This window comes from Nansenia antarctica, assembly GCF_963989245.1.
Source record: "Nansenia antarctica genome assembly, chromosome: 6".
Classification (NCBI taxonomy): Eukaryota; Metazoa; Chordata; class Actinopteri; order Argentiniformes; family Microstomatidae; genus Nansenia; species Nansenia antarctica.
The window spans coordinates 66367232-66373358 of NC_137676.1; the positions used below are offsets into that span (position 1 = coordinate 66367232).

At 50.8% G+C, this 6127-nt stretch overlaps 1 pseudogene across 1 annotated transcript in view; it reads right to left on the reverse strand.

Moving 5' to 3' along the window:
• Positions 1 to 1139: 1139 nt before the first annotated feature.
• LOC308160857 (rho GTPase-activating protein 7-like) overlaps positions 1140 to 6127 on the reverse strand; it is a 60004-nt pseudogene continuing 55016 nt past the window's right edge. The window contains exons 9-13 of the transcript in view: positions 5795 to 5909; positions 5314 to 5517; positions 2398 to 2615; positions 1826 to 1999; positions 1140 to 1390 (exon numbers count right to left, since the gene is read on the reverse strand). The product of the transcript in view is annotated as a rho GTPase-activating protein 7-like (transcript). The remainder of the gene's footprint in view (positions 1391 to 1825; positions 2000 to 2397; positions 2616 to 5313; positions 5518 to 5794; positions 5910 to 6127) is intronic.

Genomic DNA, 6127 nt, shown 5'->3' on the forward strand with positions numbered 1-6127 from the left:
TAGCCTACAAATGGAGGCCATTTTAAAAACCTAAACTACAACTCGTAGGCCTCACTCAAAGCTGGGAAAGAAGCTACATTCTGTTTCTTTTACACCGGTAATTTTTTGTTCAGTTTACATTTTGGTCCATCAGAATGTTGGTCTCCATGGTAACCTGGAAGCTACCTGCGATTCTCTCTAAAAAGCTATGGCTCATCTCTGTGGTCGGGTTTGGACCCTGGGGAGGCTGGTGGAGGTAGAAGTCGGAGGATGGGCTCATTGTAACGCATGGAATGGAGAAGGAGGAACGGGTTAACCCTAAAACCCTCACTCTGTCCCATGCATTATAATGAGCCCATCCTCCGATTTCTACCTCCACCAGCCTCCCCTGGTTTGGAATCACCCTGTCATGCTGGGTAGCCCTGCCTGAACCATCAACCTTGGATGGTTGGATGTCCCTCTTGGTCTAATGGTTGATGCTTGGGTCCCACGTGCAGGGGTTCAAACCCCAACTTAGTCACATGTCCATTGTTGTCCCTCCCCCATCGGTGTCCCTGCCACCTCTCTGACTCTCACCAACTCAACCACCCCAACGCCAACGTGTGGCTGGGCTGGGGTTCAAACCTAGGTCCCCTGCATGCAAGACGAGGGTGGTCAGGTCAGCCAACCGCCTCCGTTACACTAGCTCTCCTCACTGTCCTCTTACTTTTTAACCACCAACAATAACCCACACACGCACACGCACACACACACACAAGCAATGTGAACAGTTACATGATATTGTATATACACTCTATATTGCAGCTGGTAGCCAGTGCATGGAATATGTCTGTTTAACCGACCATTCACACACACACACACACACACCCACCCACCCACACAGACACACAGACACACAGACACACACACTTCGATCCTCTAGCTTCTCAGAAGCAGTAGCATCCCGTCCCCTATATATATATATATATATATATATATATATATATGTATATATATATATATATATATATGATCATACTTAATAAAGCCATTGACAACATCCTGCGGTCAATGATCTCACATCCTGTTGTCTGAAACCCTCTGTGAGGGTCCACGCCTCCCTCTGACCTCTGACCCTGCCCCCGGGGCTGCTGGGTAGTCCCACTCCAGACCGGGATGATGTCATAGTCACAGTGGAGTCTGTCTGTCTGTCTGTCTGTCCGTCTGTCTATCATGTCCTTTCTCACTTGTCTAGTCCAGGGGGTGGGGGGGGGGGGGGGCTTTCTGGACCCCACCTAACCCCCCCTCCCCCACCCCCTCCTTGTGTGTCTCTCACTTGTGGCTGGGGCAGGTGAAGGAGTCTCGTATCCTTAGTACCTCGGCCACACACAGCTGACCATGCAGCTTGTTGTACCACTCTGGAAAACGACCCCTGGGGGCAGAGAGAGGGGGGGAGAGAGGGGGGAGAGAGGGGGGCAGAGAGAGGGGGGAGAGAGGGGGGAGAGAGAGGGGGGAGAGAGGGGGGAGAGAGGGGGGGAGAGAGGGGGGCAGAGAGAGGGGGGAGAGAGGGGGGCGGGAGAAGGGGAGGGAGGGGCATTAGTACCAAAGATCATCTAATAAGCATCTTACTTGTGATTAGTGTTGCCTGCACCCACAATGCTCTTGGAAATGCCCCACGGGGATCTAATGTTTTATCGAATTGAATGTCCTTTTCTGTTTCTGTGTGTGTGTGAATGTCTGTGTGTGTGTGTGTGTGTGTGTGTGTGTGTGTGTGTGTGAATGTCTGTCTGTCTGTGTGTGTGTGTGTGTGTGTGTGTGTGTGTGTGTGTGTGTGTGAATGTCTGTCTGTGTGTGTGTGCGCTCATACCTGCAGTCAGTCCTGGAGATGTGTGTGAGGCGGGACTTGTTATGGCCGATGGGTTCTATGTAGTAGCGAGACATCAGGACGTTAGCTCTCACACCCAGCAACGCTGCCCCCTCATGGTCGACCGAGGAAGACACCAACGCACACGCTCCTTTAGGGAGGTCCGTAACCCATGTCCTGAGGGGGGGGGGGGGGGGGGGGCGGGGGGAGAGAGAGGTAAGTTTTCCATGTTTGGATGTTTTCCAAACACAAGAGGGATTGAAAAAGAGAGGAAGGAGGTTTTGTTTAGAGAGAGAGAGAGACTGAGAGAGAGAGAGAAAGAGAGAGAGAGAGAAGAAAGAGCAGAGTGCAGAGTATAAACAGTTCAGAGTATAGAAACACTGGGAGACAAGGAGACAGGGGAAGTCAAAGATATGGTAAAGCGTAGAGAACACAAGAGGAAGCAAGAAGAAGAAGAAGAAGAAGAAGAAGAAGAAGTAGAAGAAGAAGAAGAAGAAGAAGAAGAAGAAGAAGAAGAAGAAGAAGAAGAAGAAGAAGAAGAAGAGTCAAACCAAAGCGACGCGCCCATCTCTTACCGGAGGACCAGGTGGTCTCTGGGGGGGTGGGGGGCCATGGAGTCACTGACGTACTGGAACACCTCCGTCCTGGGTCCCAGTGTCTCCACCACCCTGGTCTCAATCAGGTCCTCGTCCCAGTGGCCCCGCTCCCTCACCACCCTCCTCAGGACCTCCTCAGGACCCGCGGGCATCTCCACGGACGCCTTCCACACACGCAGGGGCCAGCCGTCGTGGACCTATAGGGGGAGGAGGGGGGGGGGTGTTAATGTGTCATAATAATACAATAACATCTTGGGGGGGGGGGTGACTGTAACACTGTCATTATAATGACACACACAGAAGGAGGCACATATACGAGTACACAAGCCCACACACACACACACGATGAAGCAAGCACACACACACACACACACACACAATAGGATGCACACACACACATGAGGACGCACACACACAAGGACACACACACACACACACACACACTAGGACACACACACACAAGGACGTACACACACACACACACACTTGAAGACGCCTGGCAGCTTTTATCGCTGGACAGGATGTGTAAGCCTGGGAGAGAACTGGCCGGTGTTTGAGTGTGTGTGTCCTAGTTTGTGTGTGTGTGTGTGTGTGTGTGTGTGTGTGTGTGCATCCTAGTTTGTGTGTGTTGTGTGCTTCCTTGTTTGTGTGTGTGTTTGTGTGTGTGTGTGTGTGTGTGCGCATCCTAGTTTGTGTGTGTGTGTGTGTGTGCGTCCTAGTTTGTGTGTGTGCATGATGTCATCTTAGGCCAGGGGCCAGTCCATGGGTGGAACAGGCTAGTTTCACACAGACGTGTTTCAACACAGGAAATACAAACATATTCATTAGAGAACAGGAGGGAGAGAGAGAGGGAGAGAAAGAGAGAGAGAGAGAGAGAGAGAAGGAGAGAGAGGTAGATTGTGACAGATGGCGCTTTTCCACTATCGGGCCCGGCTCGGCTCGGCTCGCTTCGGCACGCTTTTGAACAGTTCTGGTTTTCCACCATACACAAGAGACCAGGAACGAGTAGGAGGAGTAGGAGATAGTAGGCGGAGTTACGCGTCATAAAAGCGCGCCATGGTGGTGACGTATATTTTCACGAGACACAACACAGCCACAACAATAGCAACATGGAGGAACTTGAAGCTATCGTATACTTTTTCCTCGGAATGTGGTATACTATTAACCGTGGTTTTTTGGAGAGAAAGAGAAAGAGAGAGAGGGAGAGAGAGAGGAAGCTATGTACACATAATAAAGTCATGTTTTTTGAACCCTTAAAACCACTGCCTTCACTTGTCTGCTTTATGAACTGTAGTATCATTGTTATGTTGAGCATATGAGATGGCTACTGCCTGATCGATGTCAACACTGCTCGTAGTGAATATAAGCACTTGACGCATGTTGAACTCCTGGTTCATTGAGTTTACTCCCGGTTCACTTCTCGGGGTGGCACCACAGTGGTTCAGGGCTCAAAATTACCGTATACCGATGGTAGAGTTAGCCAGCATAGTCTTGTCTTTTTACCACCTTCATAGCCGGTGTTATTCACGGGCAAAGACGGTGCCCGGAGGCACCCTTTGCGGGTTAATAACTGTGATTTACCGTGGGTTAGGATAACAATTCAAACGTGTCCGGATAGGGGAGAGGACAGGGAATCCAAAACCATTTGAATGGTGTCGATACGACACTCTTATCACGGTTGACACAGGGCGGAGCGAATTCCCTGGCAGAACTTTTCTCTCCCCGCGCTGTCAACGGGAGTTTCAACCAGCAGGCGCGGTGCTGCAGGCAGCAGCGGGTGAACTCCCGGTTCATTGAGTTTACGGTTAGAAGCATAACTTCTCTGGGTGTCAGCGCAGTGGTTAAGGGCTCAAAATAACCGTATACCGATGGTGAAGTTAGCAAAGGAGTATTGTGTTTGTACCACCTTCATAGCCGGTGTTATTCACGGGCAAAGACGGTGCCCGGAGGCACCCTTTGCGGGTTAATAACTGTGGTTTACCGTGGGTTAGGATAACAATTCAAACGTGTCCGGATAGGGGAGAGGACAGGGAATCCGAAACCATTTGAATGGTGTCGATACGACACTCCTATCACGGTCGACACTGACATTATTTATATATACAGCGTATGGATGTTACCTGCCTGTTACCTGCCGCTTTCAGTTCTAGTAGTTTAGATCTCGCAACCAGGGAAACAGCGCCGACATGCGTTAAAGAGAGCAAGAATCTACCGGCATTTGACTGCCGCTGGACTGAGGAACAGCATAGGCACAGGACATCGCCATAATAGCGATTTTTTGTTATGCTTGTTGTAAATAAAAGTTCTATGATGCATTGAAATGACATTAAAATAAGATAATACGATGGTTATCATATTTTTTCAAATCTTTATTAATACGTTATTACAGAAACAGTAAGTGACATTTTCCTAGAGCGAAATCTGTTGTGGTATTTAAAAATGGCGGTTAGTGATGAAATCTATGAACATGGGATGACGATTTCCATTGACCAATCAACGGTGTGCAGCGTCACACGTCACACGCAGCCTGGCAAAAAAGTACCCTTCCCCAACTTTCGCTACCCATCCCGAACAAGAACTATTTTACCGTGCCGTGCCGTGCCGTGCTGACACGGGCCGCTCAATGGAAAAGCGCCAAAGAACAGGGCTGACCCGGGTCGACCCGGGCTGGCACTGTAGTGGAAAAGCACCAAGAGAGAGGTAGAGAAAGAGAGAGAGAGAATAAGAGAGAGAGGAGAGAGAGGCAGAAAGAGAGAGAGGTAGATAGGGACAGAGAGAGAGAGGTAGAGAAAGAGAGAGAGAATAAGAGAGAGAGGAGAGAGAGACGCAGAGGTAGAGAGGAGAGACGGAGAGGGATGTAGAGAGAGACTCCAGACAGGTTCCTTCCCCTCCTACCTTCTTGTAGGCCAGCTCGGCGTGTTCGGGCGTGGACACACTGTCGTAGCCTCTGAACTTGTCCTTGGCCTCCTTCAGCAAGGCCTCCATGTTGTCTCGGAGGTAGGCCACGCCCCCGGCCACGCCCCCCAGGTCCTCCATCGCCAGGGGCAACAGAGCCTGCTCCACGTACGAGTTCCGACAACGGCCCATGTCCTCTGGGATCTGAGGGGGGGGGGGGGGGGGGAGATGACCATTAGAACAGGAGGTCAAAGGTCTACAGGAAGTCTACAACTTTACAGCCCTTCACAGTTAGAGTCTGTGGAATGTGTGTGTGTGTGTGAGAGTGTGTGTGTGTGTGCGTGTGTGTGTGTGTGTGTGTGAGAGTGTGTGTGTGAGTGTGCGTGTGTGTGCGTGTGTGTGCGTGTGTGTGCGTGCGTGTGTGTGCGTGCGTGTGTGTGTGTGTGTGTGTGTGCGTGTGTGTGTGTGTGACACAACTGACCCTGAAGAGCTTCCTGCACTCCTGGATCATGTGTGTGAGGCCGTGGGTGGCGGCCAGGTTCTCGTTCAGGTCCCTCTGGTCCGGCTTACCCAGCGGCTGCTTCCTGTTCATCACCCTGCACACAGGAAGTAGACGCCACAGTCAGTCTTATGGAGAACACACACACACACACACACACACACACAGACATGCACGGACGCAAACGCACACACACACACTCATACATACAAACGCACATACACACACACACGCACGCACGCGCATACAAACACACACACACACACACACACACACACACACACACACACACACACACAAAACAGTACTGCCAGA